This window comes from Pseudophryne corroboree, chromosome 6, assembly GCF_028390025.1.
Source record: "Pseudophryne corroboree isolate aPseCor3 chromosome 6, aPseCor3.hap2, whole genome shotgun sequence".
NCBI classification, from domain to species: domain Eukaryota; kingdom Metazoa; phylum Chordata; class Amphibia; order Anura; family Myobatrachidae; genus Pseudophryne; species Pseudophryne corroboree.
This window is the reverse complement of record NC_086449.1, coordinates 778,894,229-778,907,300: the sequence shown is the minus strand read 5'-3', so window position 1 is coordinate 778,907,300 and position 13,072 is coordinate 778,894,229.

Here is a 13,072-nt window from a genome sequence, read left to right as displayed (position 1 = left end):
AATGCACTGAATCCTAATAAAATCCCACCAAGTCACCTGCAATACTCACTTTCTGCTTACAACCAAGGCTGAGTTATGATCTATACTGGAGCCAGGCACTGAGGTAGGGCTGCTGCAGAGCCTACGACTTATGGTGGGATTTGAGGTGCGACTTATGGTGAAAATTGAGACGTGATTTGTTTTTTGTTGAAATACAACTTCTGAGGCATTCTACTGCAAATTATAGCTCATTCAAATGCAATTTCTGATGCAAATTCCCATGCGAAAACCGCAAATTGTACACACCAAAAATCAACAACTCACACCATCAAAAGACAAAGACCTAAAATAAAAAGGCTTGTTAGTAAATGGGTGATTTTTGTACCAGCGATTAGGGGACAATAAGGAGCGATTATGGAGGATTCGGAGTTTGGAACTCAACAAAAATTGCACCTTTATTTCTTAATGCCGCAAATAGTGGCAATAAGATATTATAGGAACAATAACACAATATTAAATAGGCTTCTTTGTGCAGTGTTCCCTGTGGTATTTCAAACAGGGCCGGTTCAAGCCCGCTCGGCGCCCCGGGCAGGAAACGGGGCGTGGCCTAATACAGGGGGCGTGGTCAGTTACGCCCCCTGTACATTACTAGCGCCGCTTGACTGCTGAGCGGTGCGCGATGACGTCATCGCGCACCGCACAGCAAAAGGTCCTCTCCATGAAGGGAAACTAGACGCTACGCGTCTAGTTCCCTTCACAGGAGGCGGGGACACAGCGGGCAGCGGAGGCGGACACAGCGGGCAGCAGTGGCGGATCTTGCCACGGTGCGGCGCCCTCCGGATGGCGCCAGTGCCCTCCGGAAGGCGGCGCCCCGGGCAAAAGTCCTGCTTGCCCGTGGCAAGATCCGCTACTGATTTCAAACTATGGGGGTCATTCCGAGTTGTTCGCTCGTTGCTGATTTTCGCAATGGAGCGATTAAGGTGAAAATGCGCATGCGCATGGTACGCAGTGCGCATGCGCTAAGTATTTTAGCACAAAACTTAGTAGATTTACTCACGTCCGAACAAAGAATTTTCATAGTTGAAGTGATCGGAGTGTGATTGACAGGAAATGGGTGTTTCTGGGCGGAAACTGACCGTTTCCTGGGAGTGTGCGGGAAAAGCGCAGGCGTGCCAGCATAAAACGCGGGAGTGTCTGGAGAAATGGGGGAGTGGCTGGCCAAACGCAGGGCGTGCTTGTGACGTCAAACCAGGAACGAAACTGACTGAACTGATCGCAGTGTAGGAGTAGGTCTGGAGCTACTCAGAAACTGCTAAGAAATTTCTATTCGCAATTCTGCTAATCTTTCGTTCGCAATTCTGCTAAGCTAAGATACACTCCCAGAGGGCGGCGGCCTAGCGTGTGCAATGCTGCTAAAAGCAGCTAGCGAGCGAACAACTCGGAATGAGGGCCTATAGCTTGATAGATTACACTATTTGTACATCCTCGCAGTCCACATTGTCAGACACGGATACATTGGCGTTTCTATAATGGGTGCTGTGTGTGCGGTGCACACCGGCCCCTGGGTCCAGGGGGGGCCCATACCGCACACACTGCACCCATTTAATATACTTACCATTCCGGAGTCCCGCGGCGACGGCCCTCTAGTGCGGGCATAAATCATTTGGAAAATGGCCACCGCTGCCATTTCTGAGTGATTTGCGCATGCACACTGGAAATGTCCCCAGGAACAAGGCACGGACGCCATGTTCCCGGAGACCTTCGCGTGCACTGTAGACTCTGGCAGTATGCCAAAGTGTACTTGCTGCCGGAGAGGAGGGGGCCTGTGACGGAGGCTGCACGCGGGTCCCCTCCCCTCTTAAAACGCCCCTGCACAGATACTAATAGTGAGTTGTAGTACCCGGCGCATGAGCTGAAGGGAAAATACACATTTAGGCACATCTCCGGCCGAGTCGGATGAATCTTATCCGGATCTCACCTTTCCATGAAATGTGTATTTGGGGGCAGAACTGGATAGCGACAATGCAGTGGTGCACCCAGAGGGGGTTTCCGAACACCCAGAAACCCCCTCCACCAGTGTATTATTAATGGCTGTCTAGTGTCCTCTGCAGCCTGCTGTCTTCCTGGTGGCACTTGTAACTGCTTAATAAAAGTTAACTTTATTTTAATTATAGTACATATATATCCATGTGCATACATATACACATGTATATACATATATATAAACACACACACACATATGATATATATACATGCGTATATATACGTATACTGTATGTATATATACACATATATATGTATGCATGTTTAATATGCTATGTGTATATGTATATGTGTATATGTATGTATGTATATATATATATATGTATATATACGGTATATATATATATGTGTAGATATGTATATATATATATATATATATATATATACACACAGACACACTAGTTTTACGGACCTAGCACATACTGGGTCACCTCAGTCCCCACCCCCGTGCTTGGCTCCACCCAGTTCTGGAAACCCCCCCATGCAAATCCTGCGTTTGCCACTGCAATGCAATCTCATGAAAAAACTCTGACTTGTGGGCGTGTCATAGGAGTGTAGCTAGAGCTCTGTGCTATTCTGAGTCATACATACAGAGAAGTGAAACCTATTTATGACAGATCTCTTGCATCCAGTATGGGGCTGGTGCATTTGGCAATAATAATAATAATAATAATAGTTGTGGATGTGGGTTGAAAAACAGCGGGTGGCACGGATCCTTCAAATAATCCTATGGAGGCTCAAGTTAGCATCATATAGTAAATCTGTCCGCTGTGGCATCATGCAAAAACACGGCCACTTTGCATCTGACTCAGAATCAAACCTTGTGTTTCAAAATTGTACAAGTCTGGAGCAATTTGCCGAGCTTGTCACAGTTTGCAAAAAGTTTTCTTTAGATAATTAGCATGTATCTTCTTCACAAAGAACTTGGCAATATAAACAATGATTTCAGGCTTAGGAAAAGTGGCTTCATTTTCTTCTGCTTATAGAAAGGCTGTAGCAGAGTCCGGCGCTTTTTGCAGTGGAGTGCGGAAACATCATATAAATTGTTCTGTCACACATGCACAGCGATCTGTGTTGTTTCTGTGGGTGGGAAGTGATGACATGTTACTGTCATGGGAGGAGGACGTTGCTGTATGTAGCTGTCTGAGAATGGTGTACCCCACCCAGTCCGTAACATGTCTATCTGCAGTCACTGCTCTCCAGTGACGGTGAGACACGCAAGCATGATGGTCCTGAAAACTTTTTATTCCATATACACAGAGTAATTGGCAATAAAAGCAGCGAGTGTTTCGTGCCTGACATATTTGACAGTATTTAGCTTTGTAATCCCAATTTACTTTAAATGGAGCGAATAGGAAAAATATATATTACTGATAGCTTATAGTAGAATGTGAAGTGAGTTATGTAACCCATCCTTGAATATTAGACTGGTGCTCAATAGGCAGACACTCTTATACCCCTTTCACATCGCACTAAAAACCCGGTATCGACACGGCATATTGCCATGTCGAAACGGGTCCGTGTGCGATGTGAAAGGTCCTTTGGTGAATTAGCAGGTCGCCTGACCAGGTAATTCAACCCGGTAAAAAAGAAGGGTTATTACTAGAGATGAGCGGGTTCAGTTTCTCTGAATCCGAACCCGCACGAACTTCATGTTTTTTTTCACGGGTCCGAGCGACTCGGATCTTCCCGCCTTGCTCGGTTAACCCGAGCGCGCCCGAACGTCATCATGACGCTGTCGGATTCTCGCGAGACTCGGATTCTATATAAGGAGCCGCGCGTCGCCGCCATTTTCACACGTGCATTGAGATTGATAGGGAGAGGACGTGGCTGGCGTCCTCTCCATTTAGATTAGAAGAGAGAGAGAGAGAGATTGACCTGATTTACTGGAGCTTAGGAGTACTGTAGAACTGTAGAGAGTGCAGAGTTTACTAGTGACTGACCACAGTGACCACCAGACAGTGCAGTTTTATTTAATATATCCGTTCTCTGCCTGAAAAAAACGATACACAGTGACTCAGTCACATACCATATCTGTGTGCACTGCTCAGCCCAGTGTGCTGCATCATCTATGTATATATCTGACTGTGCTCAGCTCACACATCTTATAATTGTGGGGGAGACTGGGGAGCACTGCAGTGCCAGTTATAGGTTATAGCAGGAGCCAGGAGTACATATTATTATTAAAATTAAACAGTGCACACTTTTGCTGCCGGAGTGCCACTGCCAGTGTGACTGACCAGTGACCTGACCACACTGACCACCAGTATAGTTAGTAGTATAGTATACTATATTGTGATTGCCTGAAAAAGTTAAACACTCGTATCTGACTGTGCTCAGCTCACACATCTTATAATTGTGGGGGAGACTGGGGAGCACTGCAGTGCCAGTTATAGGTTATAGCAGGAGCCAGGAGTACATATTATTATTAAAATTAAACAGTGCACACTTTTGCTGCAGGAGTGCCACTGCCAGTGTGACTGACCAGTGACCTGACCACACTGACCACCAGTATAGTTAGTAGTATAGTATACTATATTGTGATTGCCTGAAAAAGTTAAACACTCGTCGTGTGACTTCACTTGTGTGGTGTTTTTTTTTTTATTCTATAAAAAACTCATTCTGCTGACAGACAGTGTCCAGCAGGTCCGTCATTATATAATATATACCTGTCCGGCTGCAGTAGTGATATATATATATTTTTTATATCATTATTTATCATCCAGTCGCAGCAGACACAGTACGGTAGTTCACGGCTGTAGCTACCTCTGTGTCGGCACTCGGCAGTCCGTCCATAATTGTATACCACCTACCCGTGGTTTTTTTTTCTTTCTTCTTTATACATACATACTACTACTACATCTCTTTATCAACCAGTCTATATTAGCAGCAGACACAGTACAGTACGGTAGTCCACGGCTGTAGCTACCTCTGTGTCGGCACTCGGCAGTCCGTCCATAATTGTATACCACCTACCCGTGGTTTTTTTTTCTTTCTTCTTTATACATACATACTACTACTACTACATCTCTTTATCAACCAGTCTATATTAGCAGCAGACACAGTACAGTACGGTAGTCCACGGCTGTAGCTACCTCTGTGTCGGCACTGGGCAGTCCGTCCATAATTGTATACCACCTACCCGTGGTTTTTTTTTCTTTCTTCTTTATACATACATACTACTACTACATCTCTTTATCAACCAGTCTATATTAGCAGCAGACACAGTACAGTACGGTAGTCCACGGCTGTAGCTACCTCTGTGTCGGCACTGGGCAGTCCGTCCATAATTGTATACCACCTACCCGTGGTTTTTTTTTCTTTCTTCTTTATACATACATACTACTACTACTACATCTCTTTATCAACCAGTCTATATTAGCAGCAGACACAGTACAGTACGGTAGTCCACGGCTGTAGCTACCTCTGTGTCGGCACAGGGCAGTCCGTCCATAATTGTATACCACCTACCCGTGGTTTTTTTTTTCTTTCTTCTTTATACATACATACTACTACTACATCTCTTTATCAACCAGTCTATATTAGCAGCAGACACAGTACAGTACGGTAGTCCACGGCTGTAGCTACCTCTGTGTCGGCACTGGACAGTCCGTCCATAATTGTATACCACCTACCCGTGGTTTTTTTTTCTTTCTTCTTTATACATACATACTACTACTACATCTCTTTATCAACCAGTCTATATTAGCAGCAGACACAGTACAGTACGGTAGTCCACGGCTGTAGCTACCTCTGTGTCGGCACTGGGCAGTCCGTCCATAATTGTATACCACCTACCCGTGGTTTTTTTTTCTTTCTTCTTTATACATACATACTACTACTACTACATCTCTTTATCAACCAGTCTATATTAGCAGCAGACACAGTACAGTACGGTAGTCCACGGCTGTAGCTACCTCTGTGTCGGCACAGGGCAGTCCGTCCATAATTGTATACCACCTACCCGTGGTTTTTTTTTTCTTTCTTCTTTATACATACATACTACTACTACATCTCTTTATCAACCAGTCTATATTAGCAGCAGACACAGTACAGTACGGTAGTCCACGGCTGTAGCTACCTCTGTGTCGGCACTGGGCAGTCCGTCCATAATTGTATACCACCTACCCGTGTTTTTTTTTTCTTTCTTCTTTATACATACATACTACTACTACATCTCTTTATCAACCAGTCTATATTAGCAGCAGACACAGTACAGTACGGTAGTCCACGGCTGTAGCTACCTCTGTGTCGGCACTCGGCAGTCCGTCCATAATTGTATACCACCTACCCGTGGTTTTTTTTTCTTTCTTCTTTATACATACATACTACTACTACATCTCTTTATCAACCAGTCTATATTAGCAGCAGACACAGTACAGTACGGTAGTCCACGGCTGTAGCTACCTCTGTGTCGGCACTGGGCAGTCCGTCCATAATTGTATACCACCTACCCGTGGTTTTTTTTTCTTTCTTCTTTATACATACATACTACTACTACATCTCTTTATCAACCAGTCTATATTAGCAGCAGACACAGTACAGTACGGTAGTCCACGGCTGTAGCTACCTCTGTGTCGGCACTCGGCAGTCCGTCCATAATTGTATACCACCTACCCGTGGTTTTTTTTTCTTTCTTCTTTATACATACATACTACTACTACATCTCTTTATCAACCAGTCTATATTAGCAGCAGACACAGTACAGTACGGTAGTCCACGGCTGTAGCTACCTCTGTGACGGCACTCGGCAGTACATCCATAATTGTATACTAGTATCCATCCATCTCCATTGTTTACCTGAGGTGCCTTTTAGTTGTGCCTATTAAAATATGGAGAACAAAAATGTTGAGGTTCCAAAATTAGGGAAAGATCAAGATCCACTTCCACCTCGTGCTGAAGCTGCTGCCACTAGTCATGGCCGAGACGATGAAATGCCAGCAACGTCGTCTGCCAAGGCCGATGCCCAATGTCATAGTACAGAGCATGTCAAATCCAAAACACCAAATATCAGTAAAAAAAGGACTCCAAAACCTAAAATAAAATTGTCGGAGGAGAAGCGTAAACTTGCCAATATGCCATTTACCACACGGAGTGGCAAGGAACGGCTGAGGCCCTGGCCTATGTTCATGGCTAGTGGTTCAGCTTCACATGAGGATGGAGGCACTCAGCCTCTCGCTAGAAAAATGAAAAGACTCAAGCTGGCAAAAGCAGTAGCACCGCAAAGAACTGTGCGTTCTTCGAAATCCCAAATCCACAAGGAGAGTCCAATTGTGTCGGTTGCGATGCCTGACCTTCCCAACACTGGACGTGAAGAGCATGCGCCTTCCACCATTTGCACGCCCCCTGCAAGTGCTGGAAGGAGCACCCGCAGTCCAGTTCCTGATAGTCAGATTGAAGATGTCAGTGTTGAAGTACACCAGGATGAGGAGGATATGGGTGTTGCTGGCGCTGGGGAGGAAATTGACCAGGAGGATTCTGATGGTGAGGTGGTTTGTTTAAGTCAGGCACCCGGGGAGACACCTGTTGTCCGTGGGAGGAATAGGGCCGTTGACATGCCTGGTGAAAATACCAAAAAAATCAGCTCTTCGGTGTGGAAGTATTTCACCAGAAATGCGGACAACAGGTGTCAAGCCGTGTGTTCCCTTTGTCAAGCTGTAATAAGTAGGGGTAAGGACGTTAACCACCTCGGAACATCCTCCCTTATACGTCACCTGCAGCGCATTCATAATAAGTCAGTGACAAGTTCAAAAACTTGGGCCGACAGCGGAAGCAGTCCACTGACCAGTAAATCCCTTCCTCTTGTAACCAAGCTCACGCAAACCACCCCACCAACTCCCTCAGTGTCAATTTCCTCCTTCCCCAGGAATGCCAATAGTCCTGCAGGCCATGTCACTGGCAATTCTGACGAGTCCTCTCCTGCCTGGGATTCCTCCGATGCATCCTTGCGTGTAACGCCTACTGCTGCTGGCGCTGCTGTTGTTGCTGCTGGGAGTCGAGGGTCATCCCAGAGGGGAAGTCGTAAGCCCACTTGTACTACTTCCAGTAAGCAATTGACTGTCCAACAGTCCTTTGCGAGGAAGATGAAATATCACAGCAGTCATCCTGTTGCAAAGCGGATAACTGAGTCCTTGACAACTATGTTGGTGTTAGACGTGCGTCCGGTATCCGCCGTTAGTTCACAGGGAACTAGACAATTTATTGAGGCAGTGTGCCCCCGTTACCAAATACCATCTAGGTTCCACTTCTGTAGGCAGGCGATACCGAGAATGTACACGGACGTCAGAAAAAGACTCACCAGTGTCCTAAAAAATGCAGTTGTACCCAATGTCCACTTAACCACGGACATGTGGACAAGTGGAGCAGGGCAGGGTCAGGACTATATGACTGTGACAGCCCACTGGGTAGATGTATGGACTCCCGCCGCAAGAACAGCAGCGGCGGCACCAGTAGCAGCATCTCGCAAACGCCAACTCTTTCCTAGGCAGGCTACGCTTTGTATCACCGCTTTCCAGAATACGCACACAGCTAAAAACCTCTTACGGCAACTGAGGAAGATCATCGCAGAATGGCTTACCCCAATTGGACTCTCCTGTGGATTTGTGGCATCGGACAACGCCAGCAATATTGTGTGTGCATTAAATATGGGCAAATTCCAGCACGTCCCATGTTTTGCACATACCTTGAATTTGGTGGTGCAGAATTTTTTAAAAAACGACAGGGGCGTGCAAGAGATGCTGTCGGTGGCCAGAAGAATTGCGGGACACTTTCGGCGTACAGGCACCACGTACAGAAGACTGGAGCACCACCAAAAACTACTGAACCTGCCCTGCCATCATCTGAAGCAAGAAGTGGTAACGAGGTGGAATTCAACCCTCTATATGCTTCAGAGGTTGGAGAAGCAGCAAAAGGCCATTCAAGCCTATACAATTGAGCACGATATAGGAGGTGGAATGCACCTGTCTCAAGTGCAGTGGAGAATGATTTCAACGTTGTGCAAGGTTCTGATGCCCTTTGAACTTGCCACACGTGAAGTCAGTTCAGACACTGCCAGCCTGAGTCAGGTCATTCCCCTCATCAGGCTTTTGCAGAAGAAGCTGGAGGCATTGAAGAAGGAGCTAAAAGGGAGCGATTCCGCTAGGCATGTGGGACTTGTGGATGCAGCCCTTAATTCGCTTAACAAGGATTCACGGGTGGTCAATCTGTTGAAATCAGAGCACTACATTTTGGCCACCGTGCTCGATCCTAGATTTAAAACCTACCTTGGATCTCTCTTTCCGGCACACACAAGTCTGCTGGGGTGCAAAGACCTGCTGGTGACAAAATTGTCAAGTCAAGCGGAACGCGACCTGTCAACATCTCCTCCTTCACATTCTCCCGCAACTGGAGGTGCGAGGAAAAGGCTCAGAATTCCGAGCCCACCCGCTGGCGGTGATGCAGGGCAGTCTGGAGCGACTGCTGATGCTGACATCTGGTCCGGACTGAAGGACCTGACAACGATTACGGACATGTCGTCTACTGTCACTGCATATGATTCTCTCAACATTGAAAGAATGGTGGAGGATTATATGAGTGACCGCATCCAAGTAGGCACGTCAGACAGTCCGTACTTATACTGGCAGGAAAAAGAGGCAATTTGGAGGCCCTTGCACAAACTGGCTTTATTCTACCTAAGTTGCCCTCCCACAAGTGTGTACTCCGAAAGAATGTTTAGTGCCGCCGCTCACCTTGTCAGCAATCGGCGTACGAGGTTACATCCAGAAAATGTGGAGAAGATGATGTTCATTAAAATGAATTATAATCAATTCCTCCGCGGAGACATTGACCAGCAGCAATTGCCTCCACAAAGTACACAGGGAGCTGAGATGGTGGATTCCAGTGGGGACGAATTGATAATCTGTGAGGAGGGGGATGTACACGGTGATATATCGGAGGATGATGATGAGGTGGACATCTTGCCTCTGTAGAGCCAGTTTGTGCAAGGAGAGATTAATTGCTTCTTTTTTGGTGGGGGTCCAAACCAACCCGTCATATCAGTCACAGTCGTGTGGCAGACCCTGTCACTGAAATGATGGGTTGGTTAAAGTGTGCATGTCCTGTTTATACAACATAAGGGTGGGTGGGAGGGCCCAAGGACAATTCCATCTTGCACCTCTTTTTTCTTTTATTTTTCTTTGCGTCATGTGCTGTTTGGGGAGGGTTTTTTGGAAGGGACATCCTGCGTGACACTGCAGTGCCACTCCTAGATGGGCCCGGTGTTTGTGTCGGCCACTAGGGTCGCTAATCTTACTCACACAGCTACCTCATTGCGCCTCTTTTTTTCTTTGCGTCATGTGCTGTTTGGGGAGGGTTTTTTGGAAGGGACATCCTGCGTGACACTGCAGTGCCACTCCTAGATGGGCCAGGTGTTTGTGTCGGGCACTTGGGTCGCTGAGCTTAGTCACACAGCTACCTCATTGCACCTCTTTTTTTCTTTGCGTCATGTGCTGTTTGGGGAGTGTTTTTTGGAAGGGCCATCCTGCGTGACACTGCAGTGCCACTCCTAGATGGGCCAGGTGTTTGTGTCGGCCACTAGGGTCGCTTAGCTTAGTCATCCAGCGACCTCGGTGCAAATTTTAGGACTAAAAATAATATTGTGAGGTGTGAGGTATTCAGAATAGACTGAAAATGAGTGGAAATTATGGTTTTTGAGGTTAATAATAATATGGGATCAAAATGACCCCCAAATTCTATGATTTAAGCTGTTTTTTAGGGTTTTTTGAAAAAAACACCCGAATCCAAAACACACCCGAATCCGACAAAAAAAATTCGGTGAGGTTTTGCCAAAACGCGGTCGAACCCAAAACACGGCCGCGGAACCGAACCCAAAACCAAAACACAAAACTAGAGATGAGCGCCTGAAATTTTTCGGGTTTTGTGTTTTGGTTTTGGGTTCGGTTCCGCGGCCGTGTTTTGGGTTCGAACGCGTTTTGGCAAAACCTCACCGAATTTTTTTTGTCGGATTCGGGTGTGTTTTGGATTCGGGTGTTTTTTTCCAAAAACACTAAAAAACAGCTTAAATCATAGAATTTGGGGGTCATTTTGATCCCAAAGTATTATTAACCTCAAAAACCATAATTTACACTCATTTTCAGTCTATTCTGAATACCTCACACCTCACAATATTATTTTTAGTCCTAAAATTTGCACCGAGGTCGCTGTGTGAGTAAGATAAGCGACCCTAGTGGCCGACACAAACACCGGGCCCATCTAGGAGTGGCACTGCAGTGTCACGCAGGATGTCCCTTCCAAAAAACCCTCCCCAAACAGCACATGACGCAAAGAAAAAAAGAGGCGCAATGAGGTAGCTGTGTGAGTAAGATTAGCGACCCTAGTGGCCGACACAAACACCGGGCCCATCTAGGAGTGGCACTGCAGTGTCACGCAGGATGGCCCTTCCAAAAAACCCTCCCCAAACAGCACATGACGCAAAGAAAAAAAGAGGCGCAATGAGGTAGCTGTGTGAGTAAGATTAGCGACCCTAGTGGCCGACACAAACACCGGGCCCATCTAGGAGTGGCACTGCAGTGTCATGCAGGATGGCCCTTCCAAAAAACCCTCCCCAAACAGCACATGACGCAAAGAAAAAAAGAGGCTTTTTACTGATATTTGGTGTTTTGGATTTGACATGCTCTGTACTATGACATTGGGCATCGGCCTTGGCAGACGACGTTGCTGGCATTTCATCGTCTCGGCCATGACTAGTGGCAGCAGCTTCAGCACGAGGTGGAAGTGGATCTTGATCTTTCCCTAATTTTGGAACCTCAACATTTTTGTTCTCCATATTTTAATAGGCACAACTAAAAGGCACCTCAGGTAAACAATGGAGATGGATGGATTGGATACTAGTATACAATTATGGACGGGCTGCCGAGTGCCGACACAGAGGTAGCCACAGCCGTGAACTACCGCACTGTACTGTGTCTGCTGCTAATATATAGACTGGTTGATAAAGAGATAGTATACTCGTAACTAGTATGTATGTATAAAGAAAGAAAAAAAAACCACGGTTAGGTGGTATATACAATTATGGACGGGCTGCCGAGTGCCGACACAGAGGTAGCCACAGCCGTGAACTACCGCACTGTACTGTGTCTGCTGCTAATATATAGACTGGTTGATAAAGAGATAGTATACTCGTAACTAGTATGTATGTATAAAGAAAGAAAAAAAAACCACGGTTAGGTGGTATATACAATTATGGACGGGCTGCCGAGTGCCGACACAGAGGTAGCCACAGCCGTGAACTACCGCACTGTACTGTGTCTGCTGCTAATATATAGACTGGTTGATAAAGAGATAGTATACTCGTAACTAGTATGTATGTATAAAGAAAGAAAAAAAAACCACGGTTAGGTGGTATATACAATTATGGACGGGCTGCCGAGTGCCGACACAGAGGTAGCCACAGCCGTGAACTACCGCACTGTACTGTGTCTGCTGCTAATATATAGACTGGTTGATAAAGAGATAGTATACTCGTAACTAGTATGTATGTATAAAGAAAGAAAAAAAAACCACGGTTAGGTCACTGGTATATACAATTATGGACGGGCTGCCGAGTAGACTGGTTGATAAAGAGATAGTATACTACTAATATTATATACTGGTGGTCAGGTCACTGGTCACTAGTCACACTGGCAGTGGCACTCCTGCAGCAAAAGTGTGCACTGTTTAATTTTAATATAATATTATGTACTCCTGGCTCCTGCTATAACCTATAACTGGCACTGCAGTAGTGCTCCCCAGTCTCCCCCACAATTATAAGCTGTGTGAGCTGAGCAGTCAGACAGATATATAATATATATAGATGATGCAGCACACTGGCCTGAGCCTGAGCAGTGCACACAGATATGGTATGTGACTGAGTCACTGTGTGCTGTGTATCGCTTTTTTCAGGCAGAGAACGGATTATAAATAAAAGTGGTGGTCACTGGTCACTATCAGCAAAACTCTGCACTGTACACTACTGAGTACTCCTAATGCTCCCCAAAATTAGTAAATCAAGTGT